Source organism: Aotus nancymaae, unplaced genomic scaffold, assembly GCF_030222135.1.
Source record: "Aotus nancymaae isolate 86718 unplaced genomic scaffold, 86718_ANA_hifiasm-v0.15.2.pri h1tg000029l, whole genome shotgun sequence".
NCBI lineage: Eukaryota > Metazoa > Chordata > Mammalia > Primates > Aotidae > Aotus > Aotus nancymaae.
In genome coordinates, this window is record NW_026988442.1 from 26,014,969 (window position 1) to 26,030,210 (window position 15,242).

A 15,242-nucleotide genomic window follows, 5' to 3' on the forward strand; every position below is an offset into this window, starting at 1 on the left:
GGCACACACCACCATGCCTGGCTAATTTTCTAAATTTTTTGTAGAGATACGGTCCTGCTATGTTGCCCAGTCTGGTCCCAAACTCCTGGGCTCAAGTGATCCTCCTGCCTTGGCCTCTCAAAGTGTTGGGATTACAGGCATAAGCCACCACACCTGGCTGTGATTTTTGTTTTTTATTAAAGCCTACGACTTTTTCTAAAAAGCTCTCCTTTTAACTTAAATCTATTTAAGTTTACAATGTAAAGCAACTCAAAGAAAAAAGCCAAGTAACTCAGAGTGCAGTGAGTACATGGCAATGGCAAAATTCCAAAAATTTGATGCCAAAATCTGAAATTTAGGAGGCCAAGAGATAGCAAGAGAAAGACCCAGGAAGGGGTCACTCACCTCCCATCCAGATCATGCTGATGCCTTTCCTATAAACCCTGAGGGCCAGTTATTTCCCAATGGACCCATTCCAAGCTATGATGAAACTGTCTTCCATGACCTTTCAGGTTGGGACTTGATCCTGAGCCAGTCCAATAACCGGCTTCATCAAAGGCTCCAGACAACAGTGTATGAGGGACAAGGCCCTCCAGGGAGCACTTTGGACCTTCAAGGTCCAGGCGTGGGAGGATGGGGTACTCCAAACTGGAAAAGCTACTTCGAGAGAGACTCATTGGCATCCAAGGAACTCTGGTCCATACCCCAAAGGCTGAGTGGAGGCAGCTGGGACCAGGGCATATTTTCCCGGCGGCCCTGGGTTGAATTCCCTGTTCCAGAACCAGCTAAGAGATTAAGAGTACAAAATTTGGTGTTAGAGCAGAGGTTTCAATCTGGTGGTTCAAATGTTGTCATCATCATAATATTAATATTAGCAAGCACATATACCACACTAACTATTTGCCTGGTTCCGCTTTCAGTACTTTACCTGCCTTAACTCATTCTATCCTTATAAAATCCATTTGTATTACCTGTGTGAGTCTGTCATGCCTGCATCAGACAAAGCTACATTCACATTCTGGCTGGGCCACTTGCTCGCTGCTGGGCAGGAGGCTTCACTCAGACTGTTTCCTCATCTGAAATGAGAACTATAATGTGTACAGGCATAGCTTGTCTCATTGTGCTTTACAGATACTGCATTTTTCTGGCAACCCTGCAGTGAGCAATTCTCTTGGCATCATTTTTCCAATGGCGTATGCTCACTTTATGTTTCTAGGTCATGTTTTGGAAATTCTTGCACAATTTCAAACTTTTTTATTATTATTATATCTATTATGGTGATCTGTGATCAGTGATCTCTGATGTTACTATTGTAATTGTTTTGAGGTGCCATGAACTGTGCCCACATAAGATGGCAAACTTAGTGGATAAATGTTGTATGTGTTCTGAGTGCTCCAACGACTGGCTGTTCTCCAATCTCTCTGCCTCTCCTCAGGCTTCCCTATTCCCTGAGATACAATACTACTGAAATTAGTCCAACTAGGAATCCTTCAGTGGCCTCAAAGTGTTCAAGTCAAAGAAAGAGTCATACATCTTTCACTTTAAATCAGAAGCTAGAAATGATTACACTTAATGAGAAAGGCATGTCGAAAGCCAACACAAGGCCAAAAACTAGGCCTCTTGTGCCAGTTAGCCAACTTGTGAGTGTAAAGGAACAGCTCTGGAAGGAAATTAAAAGTGCTACTCCAGTGAACACATGGATAATAAGAAAGCAAAACAGCCTTATGGTGATATGTAGAAAGTTTTAGTAGTCTAACATAGAAGATCAAACCGGCCACAACATTCCCAAGCCAAAGCCTAATCCAGAGCAAGACCCTAACTCCCGTTAATTCTTTGAAGACTGAGAGAGGTGAGGAAGCTGCAGAAGAAAGTTTGAAGTTAGCAGAGTTCACGAGGTTTAAGGAAAGAAGCCATCTGCGTAACATAAAAGTGCAAAGTGAAGCAGTAAGTGATGATGTAGAAGCTGCACCAAGTTAATCAGAAGATGAAGCTAAGGTCACTGAGGAAGGTGGCTACACTAAACAATAGATTTTCAACATAGATGAAATACTCTTCTATTGGAAGAAGACGCCATTGAGGACTTTCATAGCCAGGGAGAAGTCAATGCCTGGCTTCAAAGCTTCAAAGGACAAGTTGACTCTCTGGTTAGGGCCTAATGCAGCTGTTAACTCTAAGTTGAAACTATGCTCATTTACCGTTCTGAAAATCTTAAGGCCCATAAGAATTATGCTAAATCTATGCTGCTTGTGCTCTATAAATGGAGCAACAAAGTCTAGATGACAGTACATCTGTTTACAGCATGTTTTACTGAATATTTTAAGCCTACTGTTGAGATATACTGTTGAGTAGACTGTGGAAGGGAATTCTTAAAGAACTTCCACAGTTAATGGATGGCTTGACCAACATCAATTTTCATTCCTTACTAGTTATGTCCATTGGACAGATGACGAAACTGAGACTGAGAGGGATTAAGACATTTGTCACAGGTCACACAGCTAGTACATGACAGAACTGAAATTCCAATGATACACACTGCTATTCCCATATTCTCACACAAATACTGAGATTTTTTTCTTGTTGGCATTATCAGAAGATCAGGAGGTTATTACGTGTATTGAGTGAAGAAATATAACACATGGCCTAAAATCCAGAGACACACTTCAGCTAAAGGAGAAATCTTGTGTTCCACCCCCGACCCCTGACCCCCCCCACCCACTTAACTTCCTTTTAAAGATTGTCAGAGAGACAGGTCAAGAGGCATCCCATACCATTTATTGAGCACCTACTATGCACCAGACACCATGCGCAATGCTTCTTCAGCTTTTCTTATTTTATTTTCACAACCACCCTTCCAGATGGGTGTGGTTACCTTCATTACAGAGGAAGAGACTGAAACTCAGAGATGGGTCTTCTGACTCCAAAGTTTTTGTTGCTAACCCTCAACTAGACTGTTCCCCCTGCCATCATGCCCACCTTAGAGCAGTTAGAAAAACCCCAGGTTGATGGGAGCTGTTGGCAAGAGACCACATGAGCTGGGTGGGTCTGACCACTGGCATCCAAGACAAACTAGAGAATGTGACTCAAGGCACTCATAATTTCATCGTACTACTATTTATATAATAATAAATACCATTTTTTGAGGAACGACACCTACAATTTATGAAATTGTTTTTCAAGCACTGTGCTAAGAACGCTATACAGATGCTTCCTGATTTTTGATGGTTAGATTTAGAATTTTTCAACTTTACAATGGATTTATTGGGAGTATTAACTACATTTTTAACTTAGGATATTTTCAACTTACAATGGGTTTATTGAGGGGTAACCCCATTGTAAGTTAAGAAGTATCTATATAGAAATACATAAAAAAAACTTTATGCTGGCCAGTGTGTAAAAAAAAAAATTACATGCATTATTAACAATGCAGAAGGATAAATAAGAAATTGGTTACCTTGCTTGTCTCCTAGAAGGTGCACTAGGAGGCTTGGGACGCTGGTGTAGCAGGGACCACCCATATGCAGCTTCCCTTGGTCCTTGGTGCCACTTCCCTGGAATACATGGCTAGCTTTAAAAACAATCCTCAGGCTTCCCTACAGTTGGGGTATCTATGTAATTAAGATCTGGCCAATGAGAAGTTAATAGAAGTTGTTATGTGGGACATTTAAGACTGTGTCTTTAAAGGAGCAAACCCTTTATTATTTCCTCTCCCTTCTTTCTTCCTGACTCATGGCTTGAGCTCCAGCAGCATTGTAAATCAGGAAGTGTAAGGCATGTGTTATACTGGTGCCCTCCACAGACCCATGCCTCCTGGTATTCACACCCCTGTGTAGTTCCCTCCCACAGTGACTCTGGGCTTGGCCATGTAACTTGCTTTGGCCAGTGAAATATCAGCAAATGTCATGCAAAAAAAGGCTTAATAACCATTTGCACATTAAGGCTTGTCTTCTTTAATCACTCCCTCTTGGCAGCCAATGTCACACCATAAAGAAGCATGGACTAGACTACTAAATGATTAATGACTCTATAGAGAGGAGCCCTGAAAGACAGGAAGCTATTTGAGATGTTTCAGCCACAGCAGAGCTCCCACTAAATGTATCCCCCTAAGTGATCTCAGCTGCAGCATGTGGAGCAGAAGAACCACTCAACTGAGCCCGGTCAATCATGGAATTATGAGAAATAACAAAATTAATGTTGTTGTAAGTTGTGAGGTGATTTGACAGAGAAATAAGCACAAACTGACCTTAAGAATGAAAGGTACACATAAGGATAGAAAAGCAGAAAGATGGGAGTTGGGATCCTTCATGAATTCATGGAACCACCTCTGTACTTTGTTTACAAGGCAGTAGAAAACCTAATATGTTGAGCCTTATGTGTCTGTTTTCAGTTAGGTGTGACTGAAGTTGTTATGTTGGGGACATGAGCAAGCAGAAGACTTATTTGCACATCATACTCTGTTATGAGTGTTGGAATGCACTGCCCAACGTCCCTTTAGGAATAAAAAACTCCATCTGCTGGGAATGCTTCCAGCAGTCAAGCCACAGCTATGAGCCCATTTGATGATTGCCTCAGCAAACAGTGCCACTTTAGCCAAGGTCATGTGTCTTTCCCAGAATGGCTGGCATCCAGTTACTGATTGAAACAGGAATACAAGTGCCCAGCCTCCTCACCCCAACTTGAGACAACTTTGAGGGGCCATCCCCCTTTAGAGAACTCATGCAATCGCCCAAGAGCTCTGTCAAGGCTGCATTTCAGCTCAACATTTCCCTTCACTCTACCTTTGTTTCCCTCCCTCCCCTTACACAGGTGTGGATCCCAAAGGCATGCCCTAATAAATTTCCTACATACTAGTCTCCAAATCCTGGAAAACCCAACCTACAACACAGTGTTTTTCAACTCTTTGAATGTTATACTATATGTCCATACTACTCACTTAAAAAAAAAAAAAGGGTGAATAAGACAGAGTTCAGATGTAGAACCATATCACAGTGTGGGTTCTCTAGGAAACAGGGGGTTAGGCGTGCCTAAGATGTATTGGGAATAACACCTGTGAAAAGGAAAAGGAACAGGGAGAAGCAGGATTGGGCAAAGGGAGCCACCAGGCAGCATTCAGTCACAACAAAGTCTCTGCCAGCACAATGGAGAGCCCCGGGCAAAGCTCACCCATTGGAGGAGTCTTGCTCCAGGTGGGTAGATACTTGTACCCTCATCTTGCTCAACCAGCCTATGGGCTGAGGGCTTCCCTGAGAAGAGTATGACTTTAACTTGACAACTGAGGCAGTTTCCAAAGGAGCTAATAATGGCTGGGCAGAGAGTCCCAGTTTGAAGGGGAATCTGAGCCATACCTGTCTATGACTCCCACTAGCTGGAGGAGCTTTTTCATAGTCATCCAATCTGATACACCTGTCCAACTTAACAGGTCAACAAACAGAGGGTCACAGTGTCTGTTCCAATACCACCCAGAGAGTCAGGGTCTGAATTATGGCCAGTACCCAATCCAGGGGTCCTTCCACCAGACTTCAAGCCAACTCATGTGAAGAGAAAGAAAGCGTGGCTTTGAGCTTCCTGTAGGCAGAGGCCATGCCTGCTCAGACACAGCTGTCTCTCCACTGCCTGGCACATGGGTGGGAAATAAATATGAGTTGGGTTGAATTGAATTGATGTGCAAAGTCCAACATTTGCTGATCTCCCACTAGAAGGCTGGGCTACCAGCATTCCTGGTGTTCCTGGTGCTGCCTGGAGCAGTAGTCATTCATAACCAAGCTCTGCTGAACCCATAGCCACAGGAGTATGGATTTTGGAATCACCTATTCATTTATTCATTCAGCAAAAATCTACTAAATTCAACAGGCACTGTGCTGGATACTGGGGATCCAACATGAAATGAGGCAGGCAGCATCCCTCCTTCATGTGACTCCCCATCTAGTGGGGTAAGAAATTCAAATGCCCGTGCATATGTGGTTATAAAACATAGCCACAAATTTTGTGACATCCTTTCCACTGGGAGGCAGGGTCTATGCCCCTTCCTGATGAACGTAGGTGAGCTTCTGACTGCTTTGACCAACAACTTACTGTGGAAGTGACCCGATATGGCTTCCAGGACATGAATAAGGCCATGCAGCTTCTGCCTGATTTCTAGAACACTCATCCTTGGAGACCTGGACTACTGCCCTGAGGCTGCCTTGCTGAAGAGGCCATGAGTATCTGCTCTGGTTGACAGCTGAGCCCAGACTTCCAGCCAGCCCCATCAAAGCACAAGACACATGAGTAAGGCTGTCTTAGGCACTCTAGATGAGCTCATCTGATGGCTGAGTGACCCCGAGTGACATTCCTTGATGCCACAGAGAACAGAAGAATCACCCAGCTGAGCCCCACTCTAATTCTTGCCCTACAAAATCATGATGTATTATTGCATGATTATTGTTTAAGTTTGGGGTGCAGTTTGTCAAGCAGCAGATGTTTAACACTGAAACTGTGCACCTGGTGGGCTCATAACACAGCTCTGAGTCTCCATGGCCTTGGGGAAAATGTAGATAATGAAAACAACTACTTCATAGGTTCATGATAAGGCTCAAAGAATGAAAAGCCAAGCACCATTCTAACTGCTTTTCCTGTTTAGTCGTTTAGCACAGAACTAGGTACCGATCAACCCCTAGTTACAGGGAAGTATGATTTCTAATTGGGAAATAACAAGCTATGTGAGGTATGAATAAATACATTAACTATGGTCATCAGCCAGGTTATGGTAGCTTGCTGTGTGCAAAGCACAGTGCTAGACATTTACAGGAATAATCAGGTCCTGCCTGGTCCTTCAACCCTCCCTCCCTCTCCTTCATTGCTAGGGGCTGTCCTCTTTGCAGCCTTCTTTCTGCTTCTTGAGCATAAATCCAAGTTCTCTGCTTTTAAAAATGTTCAGTCTGCCTGGATCTCCCTATGCATCCTCCCCAAGCTCCCGCCACCATCACAGTGACTGGTTCCTTCACCTCACTCAGTCCTCAACTCAAATGTCACCTCCTCAGAGGGTTTCCCACCCCCGACCTCCTAATCTAATGAAACGCAGCCTTCTTCAAGTCCACATCACTCACCCTGTACAAAATCCCCCTGAGTTATTCCTTCATAGCATGATTTGTTGTCTGAAAGTGTTTACTACTAGATTAAACTCCAGGGGAACAAGGGAGTGTCAATCGCCCCCCGCCACACTCCCAGTGCCTGGAACATGGAGAGGAGCAATAAATATCGAAGGATGAAACACGCTCTATATTACTGGGTTTTATTGTTAGGAACATCGGTCAAAATCATGACTATTGTTCATTCCACAGGGATTAATTGAGCACCTATTGTGTACCAGGCATCATTCTGGGTGCTGGGGATGCAACAGTCATCAAAGCAGACACTGGTTTTGCTCTCACAGAGCTTTCATTTTAGTAGCTCTGATAAGATGCATGTGTGAAATACCCAGCGTGTCACGTGGAACTTAGTGCTATGAAGAAAAATAAGGTAGGCAGTAGGAGAGAGTACGAGGGGAATCTTGGCACCAAATTTCATTCTTCCCTCCACAGAAGGGACTTTCAGTTCCCCTCCCCTCCACCTCCGCACCCTGACCCCCGAACCCTGTCAACATTTCTCAGTGTGACATTTGGTTTGAGGTCTCTGCAGCTCCAAGAACAATATTGGCTTTGATTCAGGTCCCAGGAGAGAGCCCTCAGACTGGAGTGGGGATTAGACCCCGCTTCTTCCTCCTGGAGGGGAAGTCAAGCAGTTTGACCTTGTGGGGCCTTTCCTCACTATGGGAAAGGGGGCAGGCCTGGGTCCTCCTGGCGTGGAGCTATGACTAACCCCCAGTTCTGGGTCATCCTCAGGCCTCCTCCATCCTGGACAGAGGGTCAAGGTTGACAAACATGAAGAGGCCTTTGATCGGCAGCAGACACCTAGTGTTCTGTTTTTTGTTCCAAACCTCAGGCCAGAAACATACTCTGTTTTGCCTCCAGCAGGGAAGACAGTGGGTAGGTGGGGCGTGCGTGCGTGTGTGTGTGTGTGTGTGTGCACGTGCTTACGTGTGTGTGTTTGGGACAGTGGGAGGAATCAGAGGAAGGCTCACATGGATCCTTGATTTTCTTTTCAACAAGCAGGCTAGGTTTGGAAGAGAGAATTCAATTCAATTCAAAATATCTAAGGAGCACCTACTAAATCCCAGGCACCACGGTACAAACTAGTGCTAGAGCAGTGAACCAAACAGAGCTCCCTGCCCAGATCCCAGGTTCTAGAGGGGGCCACAGACAGCAAACGAATGAACAAGTGAATACAGAGGCTGTCGGGGGCCATGATGTGCTGGAGAGGAATGAAGCTGGGCAGCCGATGGGGCTGGGGTGAGGGTGCCCAGATAAAGTGGCATTTGGTAGAGACTTGAAGGAAATGAGGAGGCAGCCATGTGATGATCAGTGGGAACAGTGTTTCAGGGAAAGGGAACAGCAGCTACGAATGCCTGAGATGTGCCGAGGCTGGCATGTTGGAAGGACAGCAAGGAGCCCAGTGTGGCTTACCCAGGGGAATGGGGGAGAAGAACAGCACGGGGGTCAGAACCAGGAGTGCTGGGGGAGGTGGCGGGAGGTTGAGCTACTGATCTTCTCCCCCTGGGTGAGGTGGGGACCCCAAGAGTGGTTTTTCCTTTTTTAAAAAAATTTTTTAAATTTATTATTTTTTAGTTTAGTTTTGTTTGTTTTTAGAGACAGGCCCTCACTGTGTCATCCAGGCTGGAGTGCAGTGGCTCACTCACAGCTCACTGCAGCCTTGAACTCCTGGGCTCAAGTGATCCTTCCCGCCTCAGCCTCCCCAGTTGCTGGCACTACAGGCACGCACCACCTTGCCCAGCAGATCTGAACTGAGATTTAATAGAGTTCCCGGGCTGTGTGGAAACAGTGGGGATGAGGGCAGAAGTGGGGAGAACCATGAGGGGCAACTGCAGGGGTTCAGGGAAAAGATCACATGGTCACATGGCCTATGCCAGGGTGGCCAGGAGAGGAACAGATTGCAGGTCCAAATTCATCAGCATTTTTTTTTTTTTACAGTCTCGCTCTGTCACCCAGGCTGGAGTGCAGTGGCACGATCTTGGCTCACTGCAACCTCTGCCTACTGGGTTCAAGCGATTCTCTTGCCTCAGCCTCCTGAGTAGCCGGGATTACAGGTACCCACCACCATATCCAGCTAATTTTTGTGTTTTTAGTAGAAACAGGGTTTCACCATGTTGGCTAGTCTGGTCTCAAACTCCTGACCTCAGGTGATCCGCCCACCTCGGCCTCCCAAAGTGCTGGGATTACAGGTGTGAACCACCACGCCCAGCCTTATCAGCTTTTTATTGAAGTGCAACATAAATACTGAAAAGCACACATATAAACACGTCTGCAGTTTGATGAAGTTATTTACAAACCCAATCCACCCACATAACCAGCATCAAACTCAAGAATTAGAACTTGTCCATCCCCCCAGAAGTCCCCAGAAGCCCCCTCCAAATCACTGCCCCTCCTCCAAGGGCAGCCACTCTCCCCACTTTTTAATTATATTTTGAAAGTGACTGGCAGGATCTGCTGCTGGATTGAATGAGGGCAAGGGGAGCTGGTGAAAGATGGGAGTTGAAGAGAGCCTGCAGGTTTGGGGTGAATCTCTGGATTCCTGGGGCTGCCATTTACTAAGACGAAAGTTTGTGGTGGGGGCAGAGACCAAAGGTGAAACTAGGGGTTTGTTTTGGGACATGTTGAGTTTTGAGATGCCTGTAAGACCCCTGGGGAAGGTACAGGCTGTCTTATCTATAGGCTGCAAATTCTAATGCTCTCAGGAAAAAGTAACAGGAGGAGTAAGACATATCTCACTCTCCTCTTACCTCTATAAGAAGAGCAATGGGACTAGCGTGTGATAAACAGTGACTCAGAGCCAAGGAGCAATGGGGGCAGTGGAGACCGGAGTGAACTGGAAAGCACAGCCCCCTCTAAAAAGAGAAGTTAGAACAGGGCCCATGTGGCCAGATCTCCTGATGATGCTTCCAGAGAAGCCAGATGTCTGGATTTTTGCATAAGAAACCATCCCAATTGTTTAACATCGGCAACTAAAAAGCAAACATTTTGTGGACCCAACTAAACTGCCTACAGTTATAGCAACTCACTGGATCTAGATCAAATCCTCTACTTTACAGGTGGAGAAACTGAGGTGCAGGGAAGTCTAGAATTTTCCCCAAACTCACAGAGCGAATTGGTGGCAGACTTTGGCCAGGACTTGAGTAGGCTGGGACTCAGTGTGGGGTTCCCACCTCCCAGGCCTTGGCAAGAAGGGGCTGGAGTCGGTCCATCTCCTTGACTTTGATCTAGATAGAGAGGCCCCAACCTGACCATGAAAGGCAGCAAGATGCTATGAACAAGTATGGTTTTGGGGACCTGAGATCACTATCTATGTTGGTTAGGAATACTTTTGGCTTCAAGTGATGGAAAACCTGATTTGCAGTGGCTTCAGCGTTGGAGATATTTGCCTGTGCATGTAGTAAGTACAGAAAGCAAGGTCTGAGGTCACGAAGGGAAGACTCACACTCTGCCCATTCTTCTATCTCATCGTCTTCCTCTCACTGACTCTTCACTGTCAGGGGTGGCCTCACGGTCTCCAGATGGCTGCTGAACCTCCAGTTATCGCCATTGCAATGAAAAGCAGAAATTGTTGATGGCAATGTGCTGGTGTCAGGGCAGGGAGAGAGTTCTTACACCTCCTCACCTTCTAGGAGAAGCAAAATCTTCCGCAGAAGCAATCTTCATAAATTTGCTCTCGTATCTTATTGGTCAGAAAAGGATCACATGCTGATATGGTTTGGAAGTTTGTCCTCTTCAAATCTCAGGTTGAAATGTGACCTCCAGTGGAGGAGGTGGGGCTGGTGGGAGGTACTGGATCACGGGGGCAGATCCCTCGTGAATGGCTTGGTGCCCTCTCTGTGGTAACCTCTGAGTGAGCTCTGGCTCTGTTAGTTCATAAGAGAGCTGATTGTTTAAAGGAACCCGGCTCTTCCCCTTCTCTCTCTCGTTCCTGCTCTTGCCATGTGACACTGTCTGCTCCCCCTTTGCTTCCGCCTTGATTGGAAGCTTCCTGAGGCCCTCATCAGAAGCAGATGCTGGAGCCATGCTTGGACAGCCTGCAGAACTATGAGCCAATTAAACCTCTTTTCTCTGTAATTTACCCAGCCTTAGGTGTTTCTTTATAGCAATGCAAACAGCCTAATACACACGTCCATTTCTAATCAGGGACCAATCTGACCTTTCCTGAGATGAAGCTGTCTTCACCTAACTAATATCTAGACTAAGTGGGGTTCTGTCCAAAAGGAATAAGGAGGGTAGGCCGGGCGCCATGGCTCATGCCTGTAATCCCAGCACTTTGGGAAGCCAAGGTGGGTGGATCACTTGAGGTCAGGAGTTCGAGACCAGCCTGTCCAACATGGTGAAACCCTGTCTCCACTAAAAATTACAAAAATTAGCCAGGCATGGTGGCATGCACCTGTAATCCCAGCTACTTGGAAGGTTGAGGCAGGAGAATCGCTTGAACCTGGGAGGTAGACATTGCAGTGAGCTAACACCACTGTACTCTAGCCTGGGTGACAGAGCGAGATTCTGTCTCAAAAAAAAAAAAAAGAAAAAAAGGAGGGTGACCTTTGGTAGGCAATAATGCCTGGCACAATCTCTACTATTTCCAGGCTGATGACTCTGGAAAAGTTGCTTAGCACCTCTGAGCCTCTACTCCCCCATCTGTAAAATGGGTATGGCAGGTGGATATGTTGTTTCTTGCCCTCTCAGCATCCATTTCCTATTTTTCTGATAACATACTTTGATTTTCCTTCAGGTAGGAGTACTCAGAACAGCAGCCTCAGCATCACCTGGGAGCTTGTTAGAAATGCAGATTCTCAGGCCAGTCTCAGACCTTTGATTCAGAAGCTTTGGAATGGCAGCCTGGCGATGTGGGAAAGTGCATCTTGAACCCTTAGCTTATAAGAGGAATACATGAAGCTGTATTACAATCACCTGTTGGTTGTTCTTTAAGAACAGTAGCCACCTAAATCACATCATAACAACATTGCTCACTGTCACCATGTCCCATGCCCTGTGCTCCAAGTTGTCCATGCACCTCCTCATATGAATGCTTGTGGTGGACGTGGATGTGCGACGTGCGACCCAGACCCCTTCAAGGAAGGACTGATTGCCCCAGAGGCAGGGAGAGTGGTCTGCAGTCAGCTTCTGTGTTCAGCCCCTCCAGGGATCGCCTCACAGTGGACAGAGTGGCCTTGCCTGAGCTCGGTCCCTTGCAGGGGTGACCTCTCAATGACTGCACAATGTGAGATTGCAAAGTCCTGGCCATCTCAGGCCATCTTGTGACATCTCTGAAGAGCCATTCCAGCTGCAGAGCTCCCACGGGATTGGCTGAAGCTGCTGCTGGGTCTCAGCCCCACTTCTCCCTCCCACTCTCCTGCATCCTCCATGCTGTGGAGTTGATCCCGAGGGCCGGCCTGCATAAACACCCTGCAGCTCAGCTGCATCTCAGAGGCTGCTTCCTGGGGATCCTGACCAGTGACAATACTCACAGTAACTCCACCATGCAGCACCATTGTGAGCCCATTTTTCAGATGAGGACACTGAGGCTTAGAGAGGTACAAGGAAGGGATCCCAGGCCATGCACCTGGTAAACAAGGAGACATGGGCTGGGAAGCCAGCATACTTGTGAATAGAGAAGTGGCGTGTTCTGGCTTTAAAAGGGTTCCCTGGGCTGCTGAGTGAGGAAGAATGAAGGGGCCAGGACAGAGGCCAGGGGCTCCCAGGCCGCAGCTGGACCTTATCATCCCTGCAGCTTTTTCAGAAGAGCCAGACACAGCCCATGTGCTCACTAAATACCCAGTAAAGGAGTGAGTGAAGAGAATGGATGAAACATTAAGACCGGAAGGAAATAGACATCCTCACGTCCGTCTCGCTCATTACGTGGTGCACAATTAGCACAGTGCCTGCTACATATAGGTGCTCAGCTAAGGTGGTGTTGAATGAATAAATGAACACGTTCAAGGAAGGGAGGGAGGGAGAGGGGAGGAAGGGAGGCAGGGACTTGGGAAGAAAAGATGGAAGTAGAGGAAGAAGAAGGGGAGAAAAGAAAGGGAGGAAGAAAGAGGGGAAGGAGGGAGGAGGAAGAGAAGAAAGAGAAGGGAGGTTTCTTTACCTGTTGGCACCGAGAATGATGGTAACTTATGACCCCTGGTGGCAGAAAAGTGCACAGTCCTTTGAAATTGCAGTGCCTAGAATTAAGGACCCAAGGGGAGACTCCTAGCTCCCCAACAGGTTAGGGCTGCATTCATTTGCTTTCTATTGCTCTTAAAAGAATACTTTAAACTGGGTAATTTATAAAGAAAAGGAGTTTATTCCTTACTGTTATGGAGGAGTACAAGGTCAAGGGGGCACATCTGGTGACAGCCTTCTTGAAGGCGGGGACTCTACGGAGACCTGAGGCGGCACATGGCATCACAAGGCAAGGGTGGTGGGCATGCTAGCTCAGGTCCCTCTTCCTCTTATAAAGCCGCCAGTCCTGTTTTCATAATACCCATTAATCTATGAATCCACACGTGGATTAATTCATCATGAGGGCAGGGCCCTCAGGATCCAGTCACCTCTTAAAGGCCCCACTTGCCATACTGCTACATTGGACATTAAGTTTCCAACACCTGAAATTTGGAGGACACATTGAAACCATAGCAGGTGCAGACCCTTGTGAGAACATGGGCTCCTCCATCGGGGTTCTGGCAGTCAGTGACAGATGGGTTAGGACTAGAGTGGAGCAAGTGAGGCACAAATTTAAGCGGGCACCAAAAAACTCAATAATCAAGACAAATACCTTAATGGGACGGTTTTAAAAATCAAATTGGCAAACTATGGCCCACAGGCTGTCTGATTTGTAAATAAAGTTTTATTGGAAGCAGGGCCAGGAATACGGTTGACTCTCAGTTAAATCAGAGAGTATGCCCTGCATGCCTTCACTAATGCAGGTGTTCCCAACCCCTAAGGTAGCACGAGGTGTGAGCGTGGTCAGCTCAGCCCATCCAACAATAACACAGCTTGTTTGGAGCACTTACTACGCCAGCTTTAAAGCAGCTCTGCTCTGGAACTACCTCTCTTGGCCCCATGGACTGGGCCCGGAGCCACTTTTAAATGTTCCAGGAATGTGGGCCTGTGTCAAGTGTTGGTCGCATCTCAGTGTCATATCACATTTCCCTGGCTCTGCCATTCACTGAGTGGCCTGGGGCAAGGCTTAATTTCTGTGTCTCATTTGCATCTTCTGTAAAATGGGTTAATACATGCAAAGAACATAGTCACTCTATAATAAAGTCAGCTGCTGTTAAAAGCATGGGTCTGAATCCCAGCTCTGTCACTAATACCCTAGGACAGGTTATTTCCCATTGCCGAGTGTTTCCTCCACTGTAAAATGGAGATTATAATCCTCATCTGGCTGGGTTCAGGTGGGGATTCACACAAAACTGCTGATGTGTCGGCTCAGCTCTGCAAAGCACCTGCAGCTCCCCCGTGGACCTCAAGGGATCTGAAAGTGCTGAGGGCTCCTTAGCCATTTGTAAGATTGAACTAGGGAAGAAATCCACTGTTCACCTAGGAGCATTTGTTAACCCTTTATTTCCCACTGTGGGCTAAGTGCACAGATGGACAATTCTCCTGGGGGCATTTGTAAAGTTTCTCCAGTCTCCAATATCTACTGCTCTCCCTCTCGATACTTGCAAAGATCATTACTATTTTCTGACAGCTGCGGCTACCCCCACTGCCACTGACCACTGATACAGGAGGCAGAAAGAAATTATTTAGGCAGATACTGAGGGCAAAAGAATCCTCAGCAGAATTTCCCTTCTAACAAAAAGCAGCCCCAGAAATCATTTTCTAACAAAGAGCAGCCTGAAAAATCCAGCTGCAAACATAGATAAGGAAGCTGGATGCTTGCACAGGGGAATGCTGGTAGCTGTGCCAACAGAAAAGGGCTACCTGGGAGCCAGGAATGTCCAACACGGAGGCTCCAACTTCCCTTTTCTTTCACCAAGTGTACAGTAATAAAGAAGTGGGCAACATGGCACAGCTCAGAGAACTCGCATGCATAAAAGATCGGGGTGGGGATGCCCAGAGATTCATACTCTATGCAAATGGCACACCTGGTCCAACCAGTTTTTCACACCCTCTGTAGATCAGACACCACCTTCTCACCAGCTCATC

The 15,242-nt window shown here is 46.6% G+C and overlaps 1 protein-coding gene across 14 annotated transcripts in view; it reads right to left on the reverse strand.

Moving 5' to 3' along the window:
• TP53RK (TP53 regulating kinase) overlaps nucleotides 1–15,242 on the reverse strand; it is a 32,841-nt gene that overhangs the window by 11,737 nt on the left and 5,862 nt on the right. For 2 of the 14 annotated variants that reach the window (XR_010344555.1, XR_010344553.1), the window contains exon 3: nucleotides 3,431–3,527. The exons of 2 other annotated variants lie outside the window; for them this stretch is intronic. The gene's annotated coding sequence lies outside the window, so the exon portion shown is untranslated. Of the gene's footprint in view, nucleotides 1–950; nucleotides 1,056–3,430; nucleotides 3,528–10,545; nucleotides 11,459–15,242 lie in introns of those variants that run through there. 10 more of the 14 variants (XR_010344560.1, XR_010344557.1, XR_010344552.1 and 7 more) reach the window with 10 other exon arrangements.